The sequence below is a fragment of the Myxocyprinus asiaticus genome, chromosome 1, assembly GCF_019703515.2.
Source record: "Myxocyprinus asiaticus isolate MX2 ecotype Aquarium Trade chromosome 1, UBuf_Myxa_2, whole genome shotgun sequence".
Classification (NCBI taxonomy): Eukaryota; Metazoa; Chordata; class Actinopteri; order Cypriniformes; family Catostomidae; genus Myxocyprinus; species Myxocyprinus asiaticus.
Window position 1 is genome coordinate 18488849 of NC_059344.1, and position 16651 is coordinate 18505499.

Consider the following 16651-nt stretch of genomic DNA (forward strand, 5'->3'; position numbering starts at 1 on the left):
GGCAAACAGTGAGGGACCCTGCACCGACTGGAGCAGGAATGCAATGGATGTGTTCATGGTGTGTGTGCGTAGTGGCAGTGTAGAGCACAGATCTGTGAGGAATCCTAAGTTAAGAGTCAGTGGGGACAATGGCGAGCGAAGATGCAGGCTGGATGGTAACTGAAATCCAAACACACAGGTAGGGACTGGCAACCAACATAGAAAACACGAGACAGGACCGACTGAGGCAGAGAGAGCGAGGTGAGTTTTTCAAACACACAACAACAATCTAGCAAAGATCATGACACAACAAAGGGTTTAAGTAGGCAGAGAATCAATGGAGAACAGGTGCTGTCAGCACGCTAATTAGTGGCATGATCAGCATTCCCATGGGAACTATCAGTGTTCACTATCATGAGGGAGAGAAAAAACAAAACAAAAACAGAACAAACCAGCAAACTCACCGGGACCGTGACATTGAGAGGAACAAAGACACATTTAAATGTGCAAGTGCCAAATTTGAATTAGTTGCATAATATTTGTAATAGAAGTCACCTTTAATAAATAATTAAATTATTGTTAGCTTGACAAAGTGTGTTCAGCCACCTAGCAACATGCATTCATCCACCTAGAATAGCTTTTAAACTTTGTCAATAGGGGTGGGTAAAAATATTGATTTTCTAATGTATCGCAATCTTCATCTGAACAATCTTGATGTCGATTTTTTAATCTTTTACTCTATGCGCAACCCTCCACTACAATGAGAGGAAATTTATATGACTGGAATGTATATATTTGGCAACTTGCTACTAAATGTTTACATTTTACTCACCAGTAATTGTAGTATATTGGTGAAGTATTCAGCAATGAGATGCTTTCAGTGCGTGTTGAGAGTAAATATTGTTCCATGTAATGTGTGTCCAAAGACGAGATTCACACGACCCGTTTGTCAATGAGTAATTTCTCTTTAATACCCTTTCTGTTCTCTACAGTCAGTTGTCGATCAAAAACAACAAAAAAGAAACATTTAATTCTAATCATGCATGGCACCAATGAGATAAAGGCATTTAAGTCTTCTCTCATTAACGTGCGCTCATCAACAGACACTCTTTAGAAATGCCTTTTTTTTTTTTGTTAAAGAGACAGTACCGTTTTAGCTTGTGTTCATTAAATCAATGTAAATACTTGTAAATAGTACAAATTATGTTATTAAACAATAGATTGTCATATTTATTGATTGAATACATGGATTTGTTCATTTTTAAAAAGCCAAAATGTGACCAAAATGATGAAAAACTAATAAAATATAATTAGTAAAATTAATATTTTCATAATGTACCAGGTTAGAAGGTCTCCTGTAAAATTATATAATTAACAGCATTAGCTGGAAGAGAATTTCTTTCATATTTAAGCAAAAGGGACATTATAACTGAAATATACCCATATCAGTCGATATTGAATCAAATCGAAATTGAATCGAGAGCTTGTGAATCGGAGGTGAATTGAATCAGGAAATCTGTATCTAGGGCTGTCACAATAATGAAATTTGGCTGACAATTAATTGTCAAACAAATAATTGCGATTATGTTCTGCACCCAAGAATTTCACACACCATTGTACTTGTGTATATGGCTGTGTGACAAAGTGATTTGATTTGATTTGATTTGATGCTGATTAATTGTCTGTTTTAGGGTCGTGACAATTAATTTTCTCGTTAAGGGCCTTCACGATTAATTGTCATAATTTTTTGTATTTTTTAAGGTGTACTTCATACACCTTAAGTAGTAATTTTTACATATTAAACTTCAAATATAAAAATCAAATAATAAAATAGGAATAAACTATGATTTTATAATATTTATGATAAATATCAAAAATATTTCTTATTACTTAAAATATGTCTCTTTGTTCAACTTTAGTTTTGGTCAATTTTACATATACACTTGTTTTTTGAACTCATATATTTTATTTTATTTAATTTTAAATAAATAAAAATATATATACACACACTAGTGGCCAAAAGTTTGGAATAATGTACAGATTTTGCTCTTATGGAAGGAAATTGGTACTTTTATTCACCAAGGTGGCATTCAACTGATCACACTGTATAGTCAGGACATTAATAACGTGAGAAATGACTATTACAATTTGAAAGAAATATTCAGAACTTCTTAAACTACTTCAAAGAGTTCTCATCAAAAAATCCTCCACGTGCAGCAATGACAGCTTTGAAGATCCTTGGCATTCTAGCTGTCAGTTTGTCCAGATACTCAGGTGACATTTCACCCCACACTTCCTGTAGCACTTGCCATAGATGTGGCTGTCTTGTCGGGCACTTCTCACGCACCTTACAGTCTAGCTGATCCCACAAAAGCTCAATGGGGTTAAGATCCATAACACTCTTTTCCAATTATCTGTTGTCCAAAGTCTGTGTTTCTTTGCCCACTCTAACCTTTTCTTTTTGTTTTTCTGTTTCAAAAGTGGCTTTTTCTTTGCAATTCTTCCCATAAGGCTTTCACCCCTGAGTCTTCTCTTTACTGTTGTACATGAAACTGGTGTTGAGCAGGTAGAATTCAATGAAGCTGTCAGCTGAGGACATATGAGGTGTCTATTTCTCAAACTAGTGACTCTGATGTTTAGTTGTTTCTCTCTCGTACTAACCACACTGTCACACACACACACTGTCACATACACACACCTTATGTGTTATAGGATTATTTTATTTCCATATCTAATCATATCACTGTTTAGTTTGTAGTTGTAAGTCGGAAGTTTATTGACTGTATTGTATTAATTATTAATTGATATTACTGCATAAATAAACTTTTGTTTATATTTCAAAGAGAAGTGTTTTGGTTTGTTTTGCATACGCCTGTGTCATGCTGACGGGATGTCAGTGCTCGAATTCAAACCTTCATTCATTGTTTTTTTTTCCCGAAAATCGATATTCTTCGGAAGAAAACAATCTAATATTGAGACTATTTTACTATTTGGTTATTAGTCCCTGATTTCAGGGTGGTGCCACGTCAATGTTAATCCTTATTAATATTCTATTGATTTTTGATAATTGATAATTATCTTCGATAATTATTAATTATTGCTAATAACCAAACTTGCTCCTAAACGTAGCACACTACATTTACTGGAGTCCCATATGAGGTTTTAATGAGTTAGATTCAATTGATTAATTTAAATATTAATAACTACAGAAATAATTATTAATTATTTCTGATAGTAACACTGATCTAAACAACCAGTAAAGCCCTACAGTATGAAATCTTCAGTTTTTTGGCAATTTCAAGAATTGTATAGCCTTCATTCCTCAAAACAATGATTGACTGACGAGTTACTAGAGAAAACTTTTTCTTTTTGGCATTTTTGACCTAATATTGACCTTAAGACATGCCAGTCTATTGCATAATGTGGCAACTCAAAAACAAACACAAAGACAATGTTAAATTTCATTTAACGAACCAAATATCTTTCAACTATGTTTGATATAATGGCAAGTGATTTTCTAGTACCAAATTAGCAATTTAGCATGATTATTCAAGGATAAGGTGTTGGAGTGATGGCTGCTGGAAATGGGGCCTGTCTAGATTTGATCAAAAATGACTTTTTTCAAATAGTGATGGTGCATCTCCCCCACTGTGTCACTGCGTGTCATTAACACAGCGTGTAAGAACTAGGAACATTTGCCATCACATGATCGTTTAAAGTGAAACCAGAGCTCTTTGTGTTCACTATCACAGTTTATACTTGTTCGTTTATATTTTTGCGGGGATTTGGATCTAGCCTCTGCTGACAGCGTGTGCATCAGAGTGCTCTTCCGGACAGGAGCTAGTTGACCTCCGCAGTGCGGCTCAGTGATGCTCGGACTCGGAGTTCAACTGAATAACACACAATTGCTCCCTTCATGGCATTTATTCAGTATATTCGCTTAAAATTCCCTTATTTGGGCATTAAGATGTGATTGAAATTTGAATGCCCAATAACCGTGATTCAGATCAAATAACCGCGATCAGATGGTTATTTCAGTGACGTGCACAGACCTTAACAGGGACAGGGGAGGAAAGATGAAAAAGGGCACTGATTGTTTTTTGTTTTGTTTTTTGAATTAGTATTATTTATATATACTTAACTACTTTCTTTGCTTTTTGAGCATTTTCCGTTTTTTAATTCTTTTATATACTGTACATATTTTTCAGTTTTTTTCCTTTGTCACAAGTAATAGCCTATTCTGGTATATATCTCACAAAAAACACCATGGTAATACACTTGTTTATTTATTTTCAGACATGGTCTGTGATAACCCCATGTTTTTGACATGTGTCATAGTAAAACCATGGTATTTTTTAAAGTACCTTGGAGTACCATGACAGTATCATCAATTAATATAATAATCATTCAGTACCGTGGTATTACCCTGGTAACTGCAAAGTGTCTCTTTTTGTTATATGACTCTAATACTTTTCTTGTCTCATTACTCTTTTCACTTTCTCTCATCTCTGCTCCCTCACTTCATCTTCTCTTTATATAATTGACACTTCTTTTATTACTTTCTCTTCATTTCTTTTAATATTCATATAATGTTATTTTACTGTATTCTATCATTAATATTTATAAATACACAGGAACTTACAGCAATAAAATGGTTCAATGATGGTGTCAAGATGGTAATAAAATGATTCAATGATGGTGTCAAGATGGTAATAAAATGATTCAATGATGGTGTCAAGATGGTAATAAAATGGTTCAGTGATGGTGTCAAGATGGTACTATGGTTTTGAATGGTTATCATGGTTTATTTAACTATTTTTATTTAATTATTAAAGTTTCTCCCCTATTTCTGGACGACCACAAGGGCACTTGCACCCCTGCTGCCCCCATTCTGTGCACATCACAGGGTTATTTAATAATCGCGACAGGCCTATCTGTATCAATACCCAGCCCTATTTGTCAAGTCAAAATCAAAGTTTGCCTTGACAAACATTCTTTTGTTTAATAATGTTATTTAAATGATTTTTTTAGATTAATAATTATATTTAAATGCTAAAATTGTAAACACTGGCATCCATCCAAAGACAACAGACTTTTGTTACATGTACTGTACACATGTATGTACTGTAAATTTAAACAAAATGTGTAAAATTAACTTAGACATTTTTTTTATGTTCAGTATGTTCAAATGCCTTTTATGCACATGAAGGATTTTTTGTTAACTGCTTAACCACTGAAGATGATAATTGCCTGAAATTATTGATGACACTTTACAATTTTCTCATTTCCCCTGTTAAAATTACACTTCTAAGTGTTCCATTTGCTGAGAAACAACACAAATAATGACACAGTGAAAATAGTGTAACTAAGGTGCTGTATATCCTCTCAGTGTCCACTCTTACAGCTGATCAACCTGGAAGAGCTGGGGAAACAGAGGAAGTGGAAGGAGATGTGGAATGGCATGAAAACGGAGATGAGAACAGAGCAGCTCTCAGTCAGACTGAGGAAGAAAGAGGAAGAGATGAGCCTGAGAAGAACAGTCCAGTAGACAATTCTGCTGTACCATACTAGTAAGTGTGCTGGTTATTTTAAGCCAGAACATGCCGGGAACAAATGTGATGTGACAGAGCTGCAGTAGTGCAGGAATTTAGTTTTTAGCTAGACGTTGTATGAAGACCCACTGCTGTTCCTTTGCTGTGTTCATAGTCAAGGCCTCGACTTCAGCCAGAACCCTCAGATGCTGACATGCTCTTGGGCCGAATACACCCACACTGCGGAGAATTACCTCAGAGGCTGCAAATGGTGAAAACTGATGAATGCGGCCATTTACAAAAGCCTTATTGTGCAAACTGTATTACTGATAACAAAGAATCATAATGCTATGTCTAATACTCCTTTTCTTCTTCTGACATCACACTGCAGGGCTCCAGATGGTTCCTGCATTGTCTCGAATAGTGCAGATAATGTCCTTTGTGTGTATAACCTTCCACCTTAGCTGTACAGTAGTTGCTGGGATATGCTCTCTGAGATGGTCAGCCTCTCTAGCAAGAATGTCAAGAATAATTAAAATATCTGATACATGTTGGTCAGGATGAAATATTCTATTTTGTAATAGCAAATACATTAAATCTCCCACCCCCCCCCCCCCGGTTTGATGGCATAATATTTGAAAATGTGAAAAAAATTCCATTTGCAGGATGTGACATGTTGTTCCTGTTTGTATCCACTCAGAGTCCAGTCCTGAAGATGGCAGAAGGAGACACCATCTATGACTACTGCTGATTCCCTAAGATGAACTCTCCGGATCCAGACACATGCTTGTGATTTCTAACAAAATGCTTTCCTATCTATTACATTTCAAGCCATCTTAAATGTTCATCAACTGGGAGCATCTAAAAAACAGTCCGAAGGACCTTTAATCAATATTTGTATTTCTTTTCACTTTCAGTTATATTGATTTTAAGCCAGACTATTGTAATGTTGTGTGCATGGTTGTTGGGGATAGGTTAAGCTTTGTTTACACCACAAGCAAAAGTTCACAATTTCTATTTTCTGCTTAAATTAGATTTTGTTTTGTTTTTATGTGAGGTTCTATGCATTATGTTTTAAATGTGGTGAATACCGATATCAGACACTGGTCTAAACAGGTGCCACTCTTTTTTCTCCCCAATTTGGAATGACCAATTCCCACTACTTAGTAGGGCCTCGTGGTGGCGTGGTTACCTCAGTCTGGTGGCAGAGGACAAGTCTCAGTTGCCTCCGCTTCTGAGACAGTCAATCCGTGCATCTTGTCACGTGGCTTGTTGTGCATGACACCGCGGAGACTCACAGCATGTGGAGGCTCATGCTACTCTCCGCGATACATGCACAACTTACCACACGCCCCATTGAGAGCGAGAGCCACTAATCGCAAACACGAGGAGGTTACCCCATGTGACTCTAGCCTCCTTAGCAACCGGGCCAATTTGGTTGCTTAGGAGACCTGGCTGGAGTCACTCAGCACGCCCTGGATTCGAACTCGCGACTCCAGTGTTGGTAGCCAGCATCAATACTCGCTGAGCTACCCAGGCCCCCAACAGGTGCCACTCTTAAATTGACCAGCATGCATACAACACTACCCTGGCAAATTCATAATTACATCATCAACATATTTCATAACACTTATGATATGACATCATATTTACCATTTTTCACTTCTAGACTTAAATCAATGCATAAGCATAAATATTTTAACTTCTGCTGTCACTGTTCAAAGCAAATAGTGTGGAGGTTTAAAATTTGTGATAAACCCTGTCTACACCGGACGCGAGCGGCGTCGCATCAAAAGTAATCAATGATGCTGTCTACACTGGAAGCATCCGTTGCACCGTGTCCGTCGTGCCGACAATAAATGGGTGTCGCGTTCCATTTGCGCTGCACTCGCTGGCGCTACTACACAAATTAAACGGTTTAGAACGTTTGTGTCGACGTGTCCAGTGTAGATAGCCTCAAGCCGTTGTGTCACATCGCATCAACGGACGCATCCGATGTAGACAGGTGTTGAAGTTGCACTGACACCTAACGTAAATTTTGTGAAAAATTCATCAGTAAAAATGTTTGATTGACCAAACATGTGAATTATTTTTTTTAAAACATCTCATGTGAATGTACTTTTTGTATTTATTTTTTTATTTACAATTTTAAATATATATATAAAAAAATATTATTCTACTATTACTATTTCTGTTTAAAAGTTTAGCAACAAGCAACAAATTATTCCATCTTTCTTTTTAATACTTTATATACAGCAGTTCATAAATTAGGTAAAACTTAACAATAAGGTTCCATTTGTTAACATTAGTTAATGCATTAGGAATCATGAACAAACAATAAGCAATATTTTTACAGCATTTATTAACCTTAGATAATATTTGTTAATAATAAACACAATGGTTTATTGTAATGTTTATTCTAATGTTAACATGCAACTTTTGATGTAAACATTTTTGTAGTATATGTTGAAATTAACATTAACCAAGATGAATGAATAAAGCTGAGATGATAAAGCTGTTAAAGTGTTGTTCATTGAAGTTAATTAATGTTAACAAATAGAACGCTATTGTAAAGTTACCATAAAATATTTAGATTAGAGTCAAGTTAAAGCTGAAGTATGTAATTTCTGAGTTTACAGTTTTGGAGAAAATTAAAAGTTACATACTTCAGCTTTAATGCTAAATTACATGTGCGTTTATGATACAGTCCTGATTTTACAATGTCCATTGTAAAAAAAAAAAAAAAAGTGCCTCAGTTTATAATTTACAGATATATGGCATGTCTTCAAAAGGATTGTTTTGTTTAATTAAGCTCTTGTTCCAAATGATGTGTCTTTTTTGTTATGAGCAGTGCTGATGAGCCTCATCTCCTCATCCTCTGGCTGAGGCTGTTCATTAAACCCACAATGAATGGCTTCTATGAAGCTACTCATAGTTTGTGCACTTTCTGTTAAACCCCCTGGAGGGAGCGAGTGGGTTTCATTATGTCCATTTATAAAACTAATAGTCCTGGCTCTAAATTCTGACTGGATGAAACATTCAAAGCCGGTGTAAAATAGTCAGTATACTCACACCTGTGCCTACACATCAGTTGAATTTTATATGAATGCGGCAAGTTGCTACATTGCTCAGTAACTGTAAACCGACTCTTCGCCATGCCTAACAAACATCCCTTAAAGGGATAGTTCACCCAAAAATGAAAATTCTTGCATCATTTATGCACCCGAATGCCATTCCATATGTGTCTGGTTTTTTTGTTTTGTTTTTTTGTTTTTTCGATTGCAAAATACAAACAAAGATTTTGTGAAGAATATCTCAGCTCTGTAGGTCCCCACAATGCAAGTGAATGGGTACCAACATTTTGAAGCTCCAAAATGCAGATAAAGTCAGCATAAAAGTAATCCATCAGAAGCAATATTATAATTGTGGGTGAGAAACCTTCTGAGTTCTGGTCACCATTCACTTGCATTGTGGGGACCTACAGAGCTGATATATTCTTCTAAAAATCTTTGTTTGGGTTTTGCAGAAGAAAGAAACTCATACACATCTGGGATGGCATGAGGGTGAGTAAATGATGAGAGAATTTTCATTTTTGTGTGAACTATCCCTTTAACCATGGATCGCATAATTAATGTAACACACGGACTTCTCTCAGCTTATTGCTTTACTGTGTGTGTGTATGTGTGTGTGTGTGGGCGGGTTTGGGTGGTTTACAAGGATATTTTTTTAGGTTACAAACTGGTAATTACAAGGGTATTATGCTATAAATGTGGTTTATGAGGCCATTTCTAGTGTCCCCATAATTCAAATCGCTTAAACATACTAAACGATGTTTTATTGAAAATGTAAAAATGCAGAACGTTTTTTGTGCGGGTTAGGTTTAGAGGTAGGGTTAGGGTTAGGGGATAGAATTTATAGTTTGTACAGTATAAAAAACATTATGTCTATGGAGAGTCCTCATAATGATAGCTGCACCAACATGTGTGTGTGTGTGTGTGTGTGTTAGGGTTCACTGAGAGTAGTGCTGGAATTGTTTAGGGAGGATGTAAGTGGTCTCTTATTCTTCCTCTCCAGATCTCTGTCGCCCTTGATCTCATTTAATGTCTTTTACTTTGATAGTTATGTTTTTTCGTTTGAGAAAAGGCAATGAAATACCAGTCGTCATGGATAACTGCGGCAGGTTACTAACAAGGGCTCATTAACGGTGGCATGCACAGTTCCACCCCACCCCCACAGCATCAGTCTGCTCAAACTTTGTTTGGGATTACTGAATCCGCCCTGCAGTGGCAGAAAATGATAAGTCTCGGGGTCAAGGATGAAACTGTAAACTTCATAAAGAACTCATAAAGAGAAAGATGTTAAAGAACTCTGAGACACAACGATGTTAGACAAGAAACTTGAGTGTGCTCAATACAATTTGTCATCTTCCGCCAATTTTTAGCCTCAACAGGTTTACAGTTTTTTTTTTTAAAACATTGTAATGCCATTTTTAGAGCATTGCCCTTCTACGCTTGCATGGCGTAATGTTTTGGCTGCTGAAGAGCTGTTTGAATATCCACAGGGGTTGATCATTAACTTTGACTTATGATTGGCTGTTCCCTCCAGGGGAGGTGCTTAGTATTCAGGTCATTTGCTTCCTCCGTCTTGACTCAAGTCATTTGGTGTAGTTTCTCATTATCCACTTTTAAACGGTGTCGCTCTCCTGTAGAGACAGAACATCGGATCTGTCCCTAATGACTCTTTTGTGTTTCCAGCTTGGAGGGAAGCCAGGCTATAAGTGACTAATGATGCAATCTCTTATATATCGACAAAATAATATATTTGAAGGGAAAATGGGGTTTTAGATTTTGAAATAAAAATGCAATGATGTAGGCACATTCTTCTTGTTATTCTTCTCCATCCCTTCAGCATTGCCAACTGTAGCCGGGACAACCCGGTCCACATATGGGATGCAATCTATGAGGATCTCCATGCATCCTTTCCACCCTACAACTACCTGGACGGACTGACGGCAGCTCATTCCCAATGTTTCTCGACAGATGGCTCTCAGGTATTCCACACCGACCGTCCTGGGAGGGAGTGTGAGCAGAGGCCCACCATGGGTATGTGATGTTTCCTCCTATAGAGGAATAACCAGTACAGTCAAGCACTCGCTCACACTTCAGACGGTTCCTAATCGAGGTCATTAAGATGGGTGGCTTGCATATGTGTGGAATTCCTGTAATCCCATTTAATTTCTTATGTTTGCCTGAGTGGCTTTGTTCCAAATGCATTCTTGGAGGTAAACACATATTTGGCTTGATTATGCTAACATGACGCGCATGGTTCTGATCTAGACAGTCAGTGTGGATATAATTATCTTTGTATGTTTGTAGTGACTGACTCATTCACCTCATTTCAACACTGCTGTTGTAATGATTGTTTTGGATGTGACTCAAAAATTATCTTTGCTCAGGCTTGTGACTGAGACTGATGAAGGCTTGAAAGATGCCCTCTATGTATGTAAACTGTGAAAATTGGATGGTTTCATTATACTTTGAGCCTTGTCAGATCAAAATGAAATCAAACTGATTATTAGTTGTGCTTGCTAAGGCAAGCATCACTATTACCGTACTATTCCGCATACTTGGGGTTAGGGATTTGAACAAACCACTTTGGCATGTAACTTGTACTAAACCGTTTGTGTTAAAGGAATAGTTCATTCAAAAAGGAAAATTCTGTCATCATTTACTCACCCTCATGCCATCCCAGATGTGTGTGACTTTCTTCCTTCTGCTGAACACAAATGAAGATTTTTATAAGAATATCTCAGCTCTTTTGGTCCTTACAATGCAATTTAATGGTGTCCAGAACTTTGAAGCACAAAAAAGCAAACTAAGGCAGCATAAAAGCAATCCATATGACTCCAGTGGTTAAATATATATTTTCAGAAGTGATATGATAGATGTGGGGGAGAAACAGATAATTATTTAAGTCCTTTTTTTACTATAAATTCTCCTCCCTGCCCAGTAGGTGGCGATATGCACGATGAATACAAATCGCCAAAAACAAAAGATTGATAGTAAAACATGACTTAAATATTGATCTGATTTTTTTTACCCACACCTATCATATCACTTCTGAAGACATGGATTTAATCACTGGAGTCAGTATGGATTACTTTTATGCTTCTTTTATGTGCCTTTTGGAGCTTCAAAGTTTTGGTCACTATTGTTTGGACCTACAGAGCTGAAATATTCTTTTAAAAATCTTCATTTGTGTTCTGCAGAAGAAAAAAAGTCCCATCTGGGATGGCGTGAGGGTGAGAAAATGAGCACATTTTCATTTTTGGGTGAACTATCCCTTTAAGGACAGGAATGATAGCTCACATTGTGCAGCTTATTGAGGAGAGGTGTTCGGTTACTTTTCTAAGCGATTGGACTTGATCTGTTGGATAATACAGATAGAAAAAGCCCATAGACTTACATTGACCCAGGCCAGGGACCAGAATATCATAGAGACTTGGGCTCTTGGGCCAGGAAGCAACCACTGAAAACACCCTAGCAACCATATAGATACACCCTGACAACCACCCACAATACCCTAGAATCGTGGCGGCAAGTTTTGCTTTTTTTTTTAATCCCGCTAATTTCATACCCTATATAATTTTTCTTTTTAGTTAAAAAACAGGATCAGGCTGGCATTATCTCCTGCATTGCCTTCAGTCCATGTCAGTCCATGTATGTTTGTGGGTCGTATTCTCGAACAGCTGGCCTCTACTTATGTGAGGACGGCTCTCTGCAGGCTCTACTGCCCACCCAACACCATGGAGGCCTTACAAATCTGCTCTTCTCGCCCGATTGTCATCACCTCAACACGGGCGGCCGCAAGGTTAGTGGGCATAAACGTGCTGTGGAGACATGTTGAGAACTTAAGACAAAAAATTCTGCCAATCACAAGTTCTGACACTCCGTTCACAAAGGACATTTTTTGAAGATTTTGAGTTCTCTCTAATACATTGTGTCACAGGAACCTGAGCTCCTCTGCTGGGACCTGAGAGATGCACACACAGATTGTATTAATGGCATCAGTTACAAATATGATAATTTTTTTCAGAATGTATTACAAGATGTTCACCAGTGGTGGGGGGAAATGGATATTGTTAAGTAGAGGTTGGATACTGGATTTTGCCAATAACAAAGGTGGTGGAAAAAGCTGATAACCGATTAATCGTCTGATAGATTTTAAAATCGATTTATAGAATGTTAAACATTTCTTATTCTTTCCTTACTGTAACATGCACACAGAGACTACAAGTGTTCAAAATTGATAACATACCAGATTCAGTTTATTGTTGAAGCAAAATCCCAATAATAACCAGAAATTTTTTTGGGATTTGGTATATAACGCGGGACCTTTAACTATAAACATGCCTGAAACACACTGGAGACTCTTATGGCTCAGTTACAATGCTCTATATTTAAGTATTTACCAAATTAAGCTTTTTATAGCCTATATATATTCCAGATGAAGGGTTTTGTATATATATATATATATATATATATATATATATATATATATATATATATATATATATATATACACTGGCGGTCAAACGTTTGGAATAATGGACAGACGTTGCTCTTATGAAAATAAATTTGTACTTTTATTCACCAAAGTGGCATTCAACTGATCACATTGTATAGTCAGGACATTAATAATGTGAAAAATTACTATTACAATTTGAAAAAAAATATTCAGAACTTCTTAAACTACTTCAAAGAGTTCTCATCAAAAAATCCTCCATGTGCAGCAATGACAGCTTTGCAGATCCTTGACATTCTAGCTGTCAGTTTGTCCAGATACTCAGGTGACATTTCACCCCACACTTCCTGTAGCACTTGCCATAGATGTGGCTGTCTTGTCGGGCACTTCTCACACACCTTACAGTCTAGCTGATCCCACAAAAGCTCAATGGGGTTAAGATCCATAACACTCTTTTCCAATTCTCTGTTGTCCAATGTCTGTGTTTCTTTGCCCACTCTAACCTTTTCTTTTTGTTTTTCTGTTTCTGTTTCTTTGCAATTCTTCCCATAAGGTCTGCACCCCTGAGTCTTCTCTTTACTGCTGTACATGAAACTGGTGTTGAGCGGGTAGAATTCAATGAAGCTGTCAGCTGAGGACATGTGAGGCATCTATTTCTCAAACTAGAGACTCTGATGTACATATCCTCGTTTAGTTGTACATCAGGCCTTCCACATCTCTTTCTGTCCTTGTTAGAGCCAGTTGTCCTTTGTCTTTGAAGACTGTATTGTACACCTTTGTATGAAATCATCAGTTTTTTTTTTGGCAATTTCAAGCATTGTATAGCCTTCATTCCTCAAAACAATGATTGAATGATGAGTTTCTAGAGAAAGCTGTTTCTTTTTTTTTTTTTTTTGCCATTTTTGACCTAATATTGACCTTAAGACATGCCAGTCTATTGCATACTGTGGCAACTCAAAAACAAACACTAAGACAATGTTAAATTTCATTTAACGAACCAAATATCTTTCAACTATGTTTGATATTATGGCAAGTGATTTTCTAGTACCAAATTATCAATTTAGCATGATTACTCAAGGATAAGGTGTTGGAGTGATGGCTGCTGGAAATGGGGCCTGTCTAGATTTGATCAAAAATGACTTTTTTCAAATAGTGATGGTGCTGTTTTTTACATCAGTAATGTCCTGACTATACTTTGTGATCAGCTGAATGCCACTTTGGTGAATTAAAGTACCAATTTCCTTCCGAAACAGCGAAATCTTTTGCAAACATTTGGCTGCCAGTGTGTGTGTATATTATATATATATATATATATATATATATATATATATATATATATATATATAAAATATACACACACACTGGTGGCCAAAAGTTTGCAATAGATTTCTATATATATATATATATATATATATATATATATATATATATATATATATATATATATATATATATATATATAATGTGTATTTAAGCAATATCACACTCGCAATCGTGCTAAATGGCCCTATATCAGCACTGCTGTGATTCGGCTACAGGTAATCACAGCAGTGCTGATATAGGGCCATATAGCATGATTGCGAGTGTGATATTGCTTATATACAACAGTTCAATGAACAAGTAAATTAAAAAAAATTAAGAAAAACTGAGTACGGTCATAAAAAACGCATTTGTGCATGGGACTACTTTCTTACGCGACGGATCAGAATCTGCTGTTGCTAGTTCAAACCAAATGATGCGTCCAAGGCTCTCAAAAACATAATTTCAGAACTACTAGTATCACAGCTTGGGCTGTTTCTAACATGTTATGGAGAAACAAGGATGTGTGTGTGTGTGTGTGTGTGTGTGTGTGTGTGTGTGTGTGTGTGTGTGTGTGTGTGAGAGAGAGAGAGAGAGAGAGAGAGAGAGAGAGAGAGATGAAGCGTGTGTGATCACCTGTTGATGATGCTGTAGTCTGTTAGTCAGCTTTCTGAAGATAATGTCATTCTGGTGAAATTCATCCTATTTTCTCAGTGGAAAAATAGCCGTTCAATTGGGGGTATTCCTCCCTATTTTGTGGTAGCTTGTGCTCAAGAGTCTTTCACTATAGAAACTGCAGTCTCCTCCGCCATTTTGTCCTCTCCAAAGTGGAAAATCCATTAAGAGGTAAGCGCCTTGAGTTTGTGTAATTAATTAAGTCTGTTGTGTCTCTCAGCTGTGATAAGCCTTAATGCTAAAGTTGTTCGTTTAAAGCCATTTCCTAGCTTTAGTATTGTAGTAGTAATACAAGCGGTCACGGAGCGCTGTTGAATATAAACACTGAGTGATGCTGACTCACATCACAACTGGCTCATATTACACACAAAAATGGTCTTTTGCCTCCACCTGCTGGCTAAAATATGTAATGTCACAAAATTAAATATAAAGAGACAGATGGCTCTTAACACATCTTCACTGCTCTTACACTTTAGTTTAGGACGACACGAACACAAGCGGAGTGATACAAACAGTGAAGCGTCCGTGTGCTAATGGTGTGAGAACATCAGTACTCATGGAACGTCTCTGGTTCAATCAGATTCGAGGACCGGAACTAACTGTTGTGTGAATATATATATATATAGATAGATAGATAGATATCAGCAAAAAAGAAACATCCTCTCACTTCCAACTGCTTTTACTTTCAGCAAACTTAACATGTGTAAATATTTGTATGAACATAAAAAGATTATGTTCATACAAATATTATTAAGACATAAACTGAACAAGTTTCACAGACATGTGACTAACAGAAAAGGAATAATGTGTTCCTGAACAAAGGGGGGGTCAAAATCAAAAGTAACAGTCAGTATCTGGAGTGGCCACCAGCTGCATTAAGTACTGGAGTGCATCTCCTCTTCATGGAGTGCACCAGATTTGCCAGTTCTTGCTGTGAGATGTTACCCCACTCTTCCACCAAGGCACTTGCAAGTTCCCTGGGGGGAATGGCCCTAGCCCTCACTCTCCGATCCAACAGGTCCCAGACGTGCTCAATGGGATTGAGATCCGGGCTTCGCTGGCCATGGCAGAACACTGACATTCCTGTCTTGCAGGAAATCATGCACAGAATGAGCAGTATGGCTGGTGGCATTATCATGCTGAAGGGTCATGTCAGGATGAGCCTGCATGAAGGGTATCACATGAGGGAGGAGGATGTCTTCCTTGTAATGCACAGCATTGAGATTACCTGCAATGACAACAAGCTCAGTCTGATGATGCTGTGACACACCGCCCCAGACCATGATGGACCCTCCGCCTCCAAATCGATCCCGCTCCGTAGTACAGGCCTTGGTGTAACACTCATTCCTTCGACGATAAATGTGAGTCCGACCATCACCCCTGGTGAGACAAAACTGCGACTCGTCAGCGAAGAGCACTTTTTGCCAGTCCTGTCTGGTCCAGCGAAGGTGGGTTTGTGCCCATAGGCGACGTTGTTGCTGGTGATGTCTGGTAAGGACCTGCCTTACAACAGGCCTACATGCCCTCAGTCCAACCTCTCTCAACCTATTGCAAACAGTCTGAGCACTGATGGAGGGATTGTGTGTTCCTGGTGTAACTCGGGCAGTTGTTGTTGCCATCCTGTACCTGTCCCACAGGTGTGA

The 16651-nt window shown here is 37.5% G+C and overlaps 1 pseudogene; it reads left to right on the forward strand.

Moving 5' to 3' along the window:
* Nucleotides 1-128: 128 nt before the first annotated feature.
* On the forward strand, nucleotides 129-12659 carry LOC127417059 (telomerase Cajal body protein 1-like; annotated as a pseudogene).
* The last annotated feature ends 3992 nt before the right edge of the window (nucleotides 12660-16651 follow it).